General features: G+C 27.7%; 1 protein-coding gene across 1 annotated transcript in view; it reads right to left on the bottom strand.

Moving 5' to 3' along the window:
- Positions 1 to 14,979, bottom strand: part of LOC132924615 (doublesex- and mab-3-related transcription factor A2-like) — a 151,956-nt gene that overhangs the window by 56,184 nt on the left and 80,793 nt on the right. The gene's annotated exons all lie outside the window — the stretch shown is intronic.

Genomic DNA, 14,979 nt, shown 5'->3' with positions numbered 1-14,979 from the left:
TGACGTTGATATATCTTTTTTTTAATAACGATTTTCTGTATTAATTATATTAATTAAATGCTTAAATATGTGTCATGGAGATTATTTTCCAATAAAAAAATTCAAAATTAATATAAATTATAAATATTAAAGATTTAACTTAAATAGCATAATAATATTATAATAGGTGATTATATTATTGTAATACATACATTGTAAAACGAAGTAATGAAAGTAATTTGTTAGTCGTTACTGTAACGACGTTACTTTGTAACACGTTACGAGATATCGTAAAATATACTTTTCCAAGCAACGAAAATGTAACGAATATTATTTTTGATAAGTAATTGCTAGACAAATGTGTTACCGTTTAAAGTATCGAGAATTATTAACAAATGACTTTAATTAATCGAACAAAATATATAGCATCTGAATTAAAAATAAATAAATATTTACAATTGGATGTTTCACATTTTTTTTTAATTATTTTAATTCATTTCTAATCAATTTTTAATGTTTTAGAAAACATGATTAATTAATATTTATGTTAATAACGATTTATCTTCTTTTTTTGTTCAAATTTCAGCTATCCTATCTAGCTAAGTATGTTAGAACGTGTTTTACATTTGGTTTTCGGTTGATAAGAAATTTAAGTCACCTCTTATACTGTTTTTTTTTTTTTTGTGAACCAAAGTAGTGAAGTAATGAAGTTACTTTTCTAATTTTATTATATTGAAAAATAAAGTAATTCATAATAATTTTATTTGAATAACAAGTAAAATTTAGAAACTTCATCATTACTTATTAAAATTAACTTACCCCAATGTTGTACGTCTTAATATATAATATATGCAATAATAATTTTTAACGTTTATAGATCAAAGAGATACTATAAAGTATTTCACTATTACCATGAAAAATGTATTCTGCTGTATTAATATTATTGTAAAAATTCACTGTATCATTCTATAGCCATATGCTCATATTACATACTACAGTATTAGTCAATTTGAGTACCTATATCAACACACTGCATTTCTTAAGTTTATACAATAGAAACTCAATTTGTATGAGTGTATAGGAAAACTAATTTTTATATTGAATCATCTACCTATCATAATAACATATTAAGAAGGAAAACTCTGAAAAATGTATGAAACTGCAGACATAATGGGTTTTTCGAATAGTCGTATGGTTATGTACCTACTAGCTATTATGTCTATTATAGATACCTAAACCTATATAATAAAGTTGTTGTTTTGCATTTTATTAAAAAAAATATTGCGCACACTGTTAAAATAGCGAACGGAGTGCGACATTTTCAATTTTTAATCATACAAGATAATTATGGACGAAATTGCGACGTACATTTTACTTTACGTATATTCAAATAGAATTATTAATGTTTCACCGAGGGCGGGCAGTACTAAAAATAACTGGATTTGAATGCTTGGTAAGCTCGCTCTTTACGATATGACACAACTAGTTATATTATACTCCTGGCCGCCGTCTGGTAGCGAAGTATATAGTACTTTATTATTGTAAATTAACATTGATGGGTAAGGGGGCTGGAGGACACACACACACACACACACACACACACACACACTGTTTAAACCTATATGACCGTATAATAACACATAACATTATACACTTGCAACAGTTCCCTGTGTGTGGTGCAGTTGCAGTATATAGTCTTATATTACATAGGTATTATGTGAATTGTGAAGTATATTCGCACTACACATATTATTAAATATATACATATTGTTATAGAGGTTCTTGCGCAATTAGTGGATAGGGTGTACGTATAATATACATTTTATAGATATATCGTTTTTATGCTCGTCACGGTTATAACAAAAATTAAACAATAAAAAAAATATATTTGTTTAGCTGAGGAAAATTTTCTTTTATAATTTAATTGCTAGTCTATTATAACATTATGTATTTTAGAATCGACTGTTTTTTTTAACATTTATACAAAATAACAATATTTATTATATTTATTAAACACATTAAAGTCTCAGTAATCCAGCTATGTGTTAATCCAACACGTCCAGTAATCTGGCTCCCTGTTATTTTTAATGATAATGACCAAATAGCTAATAAAATCGTTAAATTCGACTGACGATCCCGATAAACCGATTAAATATATTTTATTCAAGGAAATATTGCAAGACAAGGTGTAGGTAGACATAAGAGTTCTTACCAGAGAAAAAATAAATAAAAAAATAGTTGATTTATTATAATTTAATATTTATAAGTAATAATAATTATTTTTTATAAGTAACGTCAATAATACTTATGCACGTAATTTAATAAATGTTTTATGTTTTATTTATAAATTCCGATAATCCGACAATATACCCTAGTCCCATTACGGATTACCGAGACTTCTATACTGTATTTAATATAATATTATGTTGTCCGTACGGTCGATTATATAATCACGGTAGCGTGTTAAGTGTGTTGTGAATGTATACGATATACCATAATCTAAAGCGATTTATAATAGTTTCGTCTTTCCAAAATATACAAAATATATACACGTGTATTTAATCAATGACTGCGCTATCGGGAGCAAACAATGTCACATACTCGGATCATATAATTCACTGTTCATATATTATTTTATTGAATTTTTTTGCAAGAATAGATTTTTGTATAATATAATTATATTATTTAGAGTATATTTTTAAAATATATTTACATTGAGCTTTTGTTTGTTTTTTAATAATTTTAATGACATGTCGATGTAATATCAAGACAATAACTATACAAATCATTAAAATATCTTAAAGTTCATTATTTATTTTTTCAAAAATATTTATATATTAGATTTTTTCGATTCAAATGAAAAATAAAAAAAATATTTGTTCATAATATATTATACATACGTATGTATATTAATATTGTATAGGAAATATTTATGCAAGTCGTGAAATTATTAAGGGCTTATTATAATATGTTTAGTGTATAAAACTATAAAGTGCTTGAATTCGCTGAGACGATATTAATAATGACCAAAAAATAGGTATTTTTTGGGAAATATTATACATACGTAAGATATACTATAAGTTACAACATTTAAATTTAAAATGTTAATAAAATATAAATCTTAGACAAAACTATAACGTTAATTATTTATAAATGTGGACGGATAGTAAGTGTATAGATACAATGTGTCTTACAATGTTAAGCTAATAATAGACTAAATTTTTTGAGTTTAGTTGCAGTTTAGGATACGAATTTAAAAAAATTGTTTCATCGTGCGTTGAAGGACGTAAAATAATGGTTGTCACAGAGTTGGCCTGGGTACCTGTGGGCCCAGACAGGAATAATTTTATACTGTATTTTGGGGTAACACAGTACAAAGGCCCAGGAACTATAATACGACAAGGGCCCAGGCAGGAATCCCGGCCCTCCGGTCCTGGCCAGGCCAACCCTGGGTTGTCGTGATAGATAAATACTAAATTTTGACGTTACATTATACAAAAATATATTTCAAAATATGAACAATCTTTTTTTATAGTAAATGTTGCGTAATGTTGAATAAACGCGATATTTACAATGAGTCGATAAGTTTTCATATTTGTTTTACTAAAACGTTTTTGTATAATATCTAAAAACAGTAGTTAGTACTAAAAAGTATTAAATACAGTACCTATCCTACAATATTCTATGCACCAGATACCAGTTTACTTTAAAATTATTTTTAAATGTCAATTAGCTAAATTTAAAATATTTAAAATAATTTAATAATTTAATACAAATAAAATAGGTTAGGTTAGAAAATAATAAAAATATATTATAATACATTATTGTCCGCTGAATCATTTTTGTTGCTATCAATACTACTTCACTATTTATTTATACCTTAAATGATGTCTTTATGATATAAAACATTCATACTCCTACAATATATTTAATATTTTTTCTAAACAATAGATGACGATCATATAGAACTTCTATAATATATTTATATGGTACCATACATTTTAGACTTAGACATAATAAAACTAAATTGTGTCTAAGTCTAAAATTAAATTAAATTGTGTGTAATTTGTTTATGTATATCTTACTATAGCAATCCATTTGAGGTAATCCGTATTTTTTTTATACGGGTGTAATACTCGTACATCTGTGGACGAATTTAATCCTGCCATTTCGGGACATCATTCGACTATATCAATCTGTATATATGTATATATATTTAAGTACTATACCGTATACATTCTACATATATAAATTATAATATGATACCAATATTGCGTATAAAGTAGCCGCATATATAATATATATTAGTATATTATTATTATAACATTGGGATGAACTCACGTTGAGTATTCCTACGTGTATAACGACCACATCGAATTCGTTAAAATGAGTGAAAACATTTCAACGACGTCTATATCACTCGGGGGCAACTCGTTAATTCGAATCTCGGTCATATCCCGACGCGCAACGACAACGTCTACACTGCAGCAATATATATTATTATATTATTATTATGTAGACATAAAAATCAGTAACCCTTCTCCCATAAGGGAAATCCATCAGCCGATACACAGACGGTTGTATATGCTTTATTACCCCTTTTTCACACTCAGACCTTTGTCAAAGCGATATAGTATTGGGCGAGAGAGTGAGATAGATTGATAAATCTGCAACGAAAGGGGAGGAGTGCATGTGTATAGAGTGTGTAAAGTTTTAACGCATTTGTGTTGCTAAAACCGTAGGGGAAAAACTCGACAGAAAAAGCGCCGCAGTGCACTACATTTCGAAAAAGGAAACGCATTTTAACGTCCAGCAGTTTGTACGCGTGTAAACAAAGATAATTTATAACTATTGCATCACCATCATCGGTGCATCTATACAGTTCCGGCGCATCTAAAAAGCGCGTACGCCATCAACCCACAACCCCTACCAAAAAGTATATATAGGACGGCTGTCGCGGGACATTCGAGCTTTGCTCACATTTATGTATACATATATATTGACGTGCCGGTGGATGCGAGTGGGGGCCACTTTCACAGGAAAAGTCCTGTTTTTATAGCCTCTCGGACGGGAGTGCGCGGATAATATATACCCTTATTCCCGTACATATAAACCGAGTGTAATAATATTATATATATGTAGTGGTGAATAGGCCGCCTCGGAAGACGCTCACCGGCCGCCCGTGGTTTCTCTCTCGCTCTTTATTATTTACGCGCACTCACACAAACAAACGCACACACACACACACACACACACACACACATACATTCATTTATATAGGTTGAGTATGCGTATAGGTTACCAAGCCGACCGGTTTAAATTCTGTGCGATAAAATCGCGGACGTCTTCGACAATATAAATTTTATTACGCAAGTTCCCCGCCGTTGCCGACGACCACCGCCGTAGTCATAGTTGCATCGTATATACTCGTATATATAAATGTACGACGGCGAGTGCAACGGTGCAAAATGTGCATCGGGAGGTAGGACGGCGGCGGCGGCGGCCCAGCGACGGTGTATGGCGCGCGGTAGCTGCGTGCGTGCATGCGGCGTATATAGTGCAGCAGGCGCAGGAAGTGGCGGCGGCGGCGGCGTCAGCGGGCTGCAGGAGACGCAAATGCCGGTGCGTGCGTGTACGGACGCATTATATATAGGAGGCTAGCCCCCCCTTCTTTTTTACGACCGGGGCATTAAAAACGTACTCACTTCCCAACCCCGCGCCGGCCCGTAGACGTCTCACGTCTATCATCGTCTCTCGTCTCATATACTCTCATGTCGTCGTCGTAGTCGTCGTAGTCGTCGTCACCCAAGCTTTTATTGCTCAGGACGATGGTCCTGCTCGCCGCCACTGCTGCAGCTCCACTTTTATATTGTATAATATAAACGATACGCTGCGCGTATAATTATATACCTACTATCATTATATAATATCTAGAAAAACTCGCTGCTGCAGCGTAGCTCCTAAAATACTTAGAAAACGTTTTATTATATATTATTCCTGAGAAATCCTACACGCAATCGAGCAGTATAGGTACCTAATAATAATAACAATAATAATAATACGGTTGAAAAAAATTTTAAACTGTTAACCTGCAGTATACCTACCTATATAATTTTTTTTTATATTATATTAATTTTTCCCTATTTTTGTTATTGTATCGTGTTTTCTAACTAATTACCCTCCTCCAACACAGGTGTGTATGTGTGTTTGTGTGTACTGTGTATAGTTCGCGTGTAGCGAGGTGACCAAAATATGCAAGTAAAAATTCTTCAATAGTTAGTTCCGTTGGTTGTAGTGAAAAAAACGGATCATCACTATTGTGGCGTACGTTGTGAATTCGATATTGCTACCTGAGGGGATGACTATCTATAAAACTAGTCTGTATGTACATTGTACAACTACGTATGTACAAATAGTGTAAGAAATGTAAAATATACTATTTTTATTCTTCTATTATTAAGTATTTTTATCCGATTTTTGAGATTAGATAAATGTTACGAATTTGAAATTAAAAAAGTCTGGTAAGTAAGTTTACCTAGTGATTTCAGTGATTTAACACTATAGACAAACAGCTAGTGTCTGATATAATTATCGGACTCGGGATTTAGGAGGTAAAATTAATCATATATTATATTTGTAAAAAATGAATACATTCATTAAAAACACATGGGGTATTCGGATTCTTGTATTTTGTACTTATTTATAATCTATAGAATTGTGACTAATTTATCATAATATAACTAATATTCCAATGGAAAAAAAAATCAATAACGAGTGTTTTATTTAATCCGGAAGGTTATTGTTTATTCATATACCTGCCTGTTAGTGAAGTTGCGGACGTACATAAAACACCTATTTGTAAGCGACGTTTAAATACATTTATATATTAAATAACTACATAATTGTTATTTATAATTATTAGAGACATCTCCATTACAAATTTATTTTTATTATCCGTGTTTACATGGCATATTTTATCATCTGTAATTGTTATGTTAGTTGTATTAGCACGTGAGTAGATAGAGTACCCTACTAAGAAATAATGGAATTTGATATAACTATTGTATATTTCAAGTAAAAAGTAAACCTTGCTTAGATTTTCGTAATTTTGAAAATATTAGATACCTTTATTATTAGATTTCCTATATATTTCGGGGAATTGATTTATGACAATTAAAATATTTGTAACTGCATTATTGATATTTATAATTTGTATGGTGAATAAGTATATACATATTACGTGTAGAATTTATTATTTAGTTTGATTTCATATAAAAGTGTATCTTACCATTGTATTTATTATTATTTTGAATTTTATTAAGATTAATAATAAATCACAAGGAAAGATTAGAACATAAGACATTTTTTATTTTGGAAATGATTACATTTTTCAGAATTTTTCTTTTATCATAACTGACGGTAACGTTGTGCTTAGATGTAACTTTAGATGTGCAAATGGCTATAACCAAACCCAATATAAGTGTACTAAAAAGAAAATATATTTAGTAGGTACCTATAAGTGTATTATTATTTATTATCACGCCACGACGTAGGCGGAAAGCAAAGTGCATAAATACTATACTAATACCGAACGTCCACGAATTTACTAATGATGACTGGGTATTATATTTTTTACAAGTGAAACAAATTATATTACAATTTAAAATTAAGGTAAGCGGGCAATACAGTAAATTATAAGAGAAGTATTTCATGTGATCGAATTGAGTTTTATATAAATATATAAATTAGTAAATATATACTTTCATTATTCTAATATTGGCGAAAAATGATTCAGGGAGAGGAGGTATTGGTAATCCGAGGCAATTCCGAGCTAATGAGAAAATCAACTAGAGAGAGTATAAATGGAGAATTATCATTAAAGTAAACGGAGTAGAGAAATAATTAATTTCTTGTGATTTTTTATTATTTTTGTGCCACAGGTCATACTATTGTGTTGTGTAAAAATAGTATGCCCTATATAGATTATACGATTAAACAATACGATGTTTTGTTATTCTAAAATCTCCAATGGGTATTTTATAGGTACTCAATTATTACAGTTTGATGTTTGATATTTGTATCCACTGTTATGCAATATACAGATATACTTATAATAATATATCTATACAATAAATATTATTCTATTAATTATGTATATTTTACTAAATTAGGTAATACTTTGCGGTTCAATTTGCATTAAATATGTATTATGTTTTAGTCCACTTAAAATTAAAACTTCATTTTATGTAACATAGAGGAAGTACCTTTATAATATGGCTATATCACACTATAACTTTGTATGACATAGTAATTATTATTGTTGTCTACCGTATTGTGTTCAAAAATGTAAAACGTTAACTGATTATACATTTAATAAAATTGATTTATAATTAAATTATCCTTTAATTATACGTAACAGTTTAGGATCCTGACCTCAAAAAGCGATCAGTCTTACAAGTTGTATGATGAACGAGTATAATATTGGTTTTAATTTTTAAACGTTTTTTCTAACACTTTTTGAAACAGTAAAACTATGAACTAATTATGGTTCATTTAAAATTTAATTACATATTATTTACAATTTCTATTCTATCAAATTCGTGTGGCTGTTTAAAATTAGAAAAACATCATAAGTTCGTTCTAAATTATAAATTTTTAGTTCCATTCAAAATTTTATTTCGATTGCAATGATTAATCGTACATAATTACGTACACGAAATCATTTAATCATGGTTTTTAGGCACTTTTACACACTGACATCTTACGCCTCTGCAAGCGAAGTAAAACAAGTGTCCGACATGATTTTTCGTACCATGACCACTCTTATAAATTTATTGCATAATTAATAATTATAAAACCACATCATATACACTTAAATTTGTTAAATCCTATTTTTGGACACTCTGTAAATAGTATACCTAGTAACTAATTAGTAAGTATTGAAATACAGAAATTCTATTTTACAGAGTGTTTTCGTGCAATTAAGCTATTTCAAATTTCTGTGATAAATAAACAAGGAAGTAAATATTATTTTCATTGTGACGATTAGTTACAATAAATATCAATAATTGACGTGTATTATTTTACGAAATAACACTTAAACATAATTTTTATATGTTAAACATAACGTGTAACACGTAGGTAGTCGACATATGTTTTTGGTGAAAGATCTTAACAATTATTTTGAACAAGTCTTGTAGAATAATTGAATTTATCATTAATAATTATCGTTTGCCACTATAATATAGACGCGTAGGAACGAAAATGTGTAGTAAGCAGTTACATATATAATATCTGTGTATAGTGACCTATGTATTATATAATAATTAATAATATTACTTGGCTTATTACTAAATATAATTATTAGTTGGAACTATACATGGCAGCTTGTATATTATAATAGAAATCATTGACTTTTTTTACGAAATCATAGATGCTTATTTTGAATACCTATCAGTTTCTGATAAAATACTTGGCGTATGTCAACGTTTATTGTATCGATATTGAAGCGAGGTCGTTGTGTGTAGTAAATGCGCATCGAGTTATTTATTCGAAAGTTTTTTTTATTTAAAATTAAATAAGAGTTTTACAGAGAACTATGGTTTATGATAACTAATTGATGAAATCGAATAATTTAATAAGATATTTTATTTGTATTTTGTTTTGGCGATGACAAAATTTAACATTTTTTTTTTTTTTTTTTTAGAAAGATGGTTTTTAACAAATCGAAAGGAAGAATAGGTACGTTTCAATAATATGTATTATATTTATGATACATTAAAATATTTTAAAAATGTATTATAATATAATAGCCAAAATTATATTTGATTATATTTTATAACTATATTTGAATAATAACAGAAAATTACATAAATTCGAAATTATAATTATTTGAAAAACGACAACAATAATATTTTTATGGTGAAATACAATTATTAAATGATAGGTACTGAAAGACTGACGCACAATTTATTTTTCATAAACAAAAAGTATAACACATAATTCATTCATTCTTAATCTTAGTTTATTATTAGAAAGTATACATTAGCAAACATTTATTTTCTATTCTAGATCAACCAATATAATATAATATAATATAATATATATAAGCTAATAATTATACAAGTGAAAGAATAGCTAGTTGGAACCGGTGCTATAACGGTATAAGTAAACTACTAAAGTCCAAATTACTGTCCAGAAAATCAAAAACTTTGCTTTATACAAGCTATCTGAGACCAGTAATTATATATGCATGTGAGATGTGGTCTTCAACGAAAGGCGATGGCAGCAGATTGGCAATATTTAAACGAAAGGTACTTAGAATCATTTTTGGCCCAATATATAATACAGACTTAGGAATATTCGATAAAAGGAAAAATGACGATCTATACAGACTATATGGAAAATCCAATATTATAAATCGTATATAAAAATTAAGAGGTTTGAATGGTTTGGGCATTAATGGAGAGCAGATAAGGATATCATAAGAAAAGTATTTGACAGAAACCATACATAAGAAAAGGCCAATAAGCAGACTACGAACGAGATGGAATAAGGATGCAGTAGAGAACGATATCAAAATGTTGGTAAGAAATGTGTCAGCTGACCTGGCATTGGACAGGGAAAGATGGAAAGAATTGGACGGCAATCGATATCCTGTCACCTCAAAACTTACGTATTTTAACTCTACTTCTACTGTATTTATTTATAGTTATTAAACACGACTTGTTATGTTTGGAAGGTCATTGTCCAATACTTATACATTTTTATAATATGAATAATATGATATATTATATTATATCTTAATATTGTTGCATTTTTTTTTTTAAATAAGGTATGCTTCCATGCACACAAGTAGACAAATTCTAAAGCTTTACTTTCATTAATATCTATTAAATACTATTTCCAAGTAGAAATTTGTTTGTGCGCTCAATTTTAAACACAGGATAGCATGATAAAGCACAAAATATTACATATTATAATCGGTTATATGTAAACAACGAGTAATACGATAACAAAATTAATTTATTAATAACCAAAAAGTCCCAGGAGAGTTGTGAGGCTTTCGGTAATTGTATTTAAATACAACGATAATCGAATTAGAAACGTCAGTTTTTCTGTTTCCGTCAGTTTAACTTTAAAAATAACTTTTATACGGCGGAAAAAATACCGCTTTGTTTCCGATAACTTAATTATTCCACAACCATTTCCATCGTTACATTCAGTTAGTTGATGGTTAATTAGAAACATCCCAAGCAGGCATAAAAATTATCAAACAAAATTTAAATAATTCCCAAGAATAAAAAAAAAAACGGTAGACATGTTGGTAATATGGTACAGTGCAAACGTAAACACGTGCTGGATATCCGAACAATGAATATTTTTATATAATTATTTAACGAGTAATATTTACAATTGGTATTTGATACTATGTTAATTTATGTACTTTTGTTTATTTAATTATACAGTTATAAATGTAGAGATATAATTATTAATTAATATAGATAATTAAGAATACATTTAAAATGGATCAATAAATAGTATTTAATTTTTTTTTATTTTAATGATGACGTTTAAAAAAAAATAAAAAATGAATGGCCAATAAAATTAATTTCATTTCTAAATCTATAATAATTAAAAACAATTAAATAATTATTTTATAAAAATGGAACATTAAAAACGTGATTAAAATTTTATAAAAACGACTCGTGATTTTTTTCGGAACATAAGAATAAATAAAAAATATTTGTATATCTGAACTTACGTATTTAGCCCTCATTAGTATAATATTGTAATAAGTTTATTGACCTGATTATGAATTGTAAGTACTTAGAATAAATAAACTATATAAGTATAGAATATTTTATAGATATTGGTTTATAAATAATATACTTAAATATCAAACATAATGTTAGTGATAAAAATGTTGTTTGTATATATTTCTTAATACCTATCTAAAAATTAGTTTAATACAAATGATATACGTATATGTTAGTATAATTTCAAATAGGCCGAGAAATGAAATTGAATTTTTATCAACATTTTTATTTTTATTTCCGTTTAATTTTAAAATGTACTAATTTTTTTTATTCTATCTGAGAGTCAATAATAGAACGTTTTAAAATACTAAATATTTGGAATTTGCGTTTTAAATGTATTATGATTCATCTGAGTGGTATTATTCTAAAGACTTTAAAATTTAAAAAATATTTTAGATATTTTTAATTATTATAGTATCATAATTTCGTACCAACTCAATATTGCACTAGAAGAGTTATGAGTTATAGTTATGCTATTGAAATAATTTCCGTTATTTGTATACACGAGTGTATAACATTCAATTTAAAATAAGGACATCATCACAACATAAAATGAATCATTATCATCAATATAATAATGTAAAATCTGTAGGAATTTTATTTTTAATTCATAACTTATTAATACAATTCTAAATCCATATAGTATACAGACATTATTGATAATAATTAATGAAATCGTATATGTAGTAGAAATAATGTAAAAGTTTATAGGATTAATGTTTAAAATCACGTCATGTACCTATTTGTTTTTCAAACAACTAATGGACTATTTTCAATATACGTATTATAATATTATATAGTGTAAAATATTACCATTTTACACATCCATAAATAAATTTCAATAAAAAAAATACTTTTAGATATGCAATAGTTGCTACATGGTGCCTATATGTTTTGATTAAAAATTACATTCGTTAATAAGTTTACTATTTTAAAAATAAAATATCATTCATTTGCATGCATGTGCCTACTTAACACGAATAATAAAAATACAAAATCTTTAGAGTTCAACATATCCACTAACATCCATTCATTAAATTCATGTACAGGTTTTTTTTTGGCATTGATAGATATGAACAATTAAATTATTTATTATGCAGAAAATTACCATACTCGTGCCACAAAAAATTAACCATTGTACATTGTATTTATTTTGAACATACGCCGAAACCGGTTAAAGATGGTAAGAAATATCGTGTACAACATTTAATATTATATTCTAAAATTGATTGGTTGAGTACTCGCGACACTGCAGAGAATTTGAAAAAAAAACTATCCTGTGTGTGTGTGTATATATATATATATATATATATATGTAATATTTAATACTGATTTTAAAAAAGAAAATAAGATATTGCATTATTTCTATATAATAACTAATAAGTAATAATAAGCAATGATTTTATAATATTTAATTTATTTAAATTCACAAGTTATTACAGTTTAATGTATAAACAAGATGGGTAACAAGATTAAAATTCATGAGAATTAAATAACTGTAAAATTACAACTATTATTATTAAGGCAGACAAAATATTATATTTTAGTAATAATATCCATCATAAGAACCAATATTTTATTTGATAATAATTTTAGTTTAATTTATTAAATTATAATTTTAAGTCCTTTGAAAATATTATGTTTCATTTAGGTCATCATTCATACAAAATATTTTATAATAATACATCAAATTTGTACATTAAAAGGGGTTTCCACGTACCCTATTTTCAAAATTTAATCAAGTACATTTTAAAGACAATGTTATAGTTAAAATATGAAAATTATAGTTTGAAATATAGTTTTGATTCATAAAAATGATCCAAAAAGAAATCTAAAATTAAATAAAATAAATTTTTTATAAAATGAATTACTCTCTTCTCGATTTTAAATAAAAAATATTAATAAGCTTGCGGTTTAAATTTTAATAATAAAATATCGCTAATTGATAATAATATATTATGTTGTAGTACAGTATATACTATATATTATAGGTTTAATTTATTGTGTGATGTTTGATACATACATGGCAATAATATATTGATACTTGATAAATATAACTACGAGGATCATTCTAACTTTCATTATGAAATTTAAAATCTCAAATTGACAAGCTCTACAACTATACTATCTTCATTCTTCACATATTTATTAAATTTAGTAGATTCCTATTTACACTATGGGAAATCTTAAAATATAAATATTGTGTATTGTATATGTACACTATACACAATTTGTTTTTTTGCTTATGTTATATAATATTATACTTTAAAACCACATCATTGATATTATTAACTCAAGTCCAAAATATTGAGAATTTTATCAGCCATTTATATTGTACGTTAAGTCTTTCTTTCTATACTCATGTCCACCATTTAACCTGAACATTTTTATATATGTGTAAAGTCTATATGATTAATTTTACGGGTAAAAAATTATAACTTATTATTAATATCAATATTTCAACAACGATCCGATGGTGTAAGGAAAAGGTTTATACCGCTATAATGTATGTTCAGTATAAAACGTTATATACACTCGTGGACATCGAGAATCCACTGAATTGTTTTAGAAAACAAATCTCGCTTAATTGTTTGAAATATTATATTTGAGTACGAAAATAAGGATTTATATTCACGTAAACTCTGATGGTGAACCACCCCTCCTCCCATGATAATACCACGGTCACGGCCGCAATAAAATTTCTGCCACCCCGAATAATTTACAGAGATTTTCATGGGCTACACCGTAGTTGTCGATCAACTATTCAACTGCAAATTGCTATGTATCTATATACATTATATCACAATATAATATTATTATAACGCACGTTATTATAAAGTGGTCGGCTCCCCACTCGAACACGGTTTCCCCGCAAACGCGACCAGCACACCGCAGTCACGTTTTGTTTACATAATTTTCGTTTCACAATTATTTCGATAGCAATATAGTATATTATGTACCTACTGGCACATACATTGCGGTCCTCTTGAAAATGTGCTATTAAATATAATACGATCGTGATGTCGTTATAGTATGAAGATCTAAATTTGTGTTTGAATAATAATAATATGCTTATTAGTTATTATTGTTCAAAAATCATTTCGTAAATAAAAAAAAAACCAATTATATTCGTAACTGCCAACAGAGTATCTTATCTGCCCTGCTGCTGTCTCAATCGATT

Source organism: Rhopalosiphum padi, chromosome 3 (assembly GCF_020882245.1).
Source record: "Rhopalosiphum padi isolate XX-2018 chromosome 3, ASM2088224v1, whole genome shotgun sequence".
In the NCBI taxonomy this organism is placed as follows: Eukaryota; Metazoa; Arthropoda; class Insecta; order Hemiptera; family Aphididae; genus Rhopalosiphum; species Rhopalosiphum padi.
Note: the sequence above shows the minus strand (reverse complement) of the source record. Positions and strands in the feature narration are given on the sequence as shown.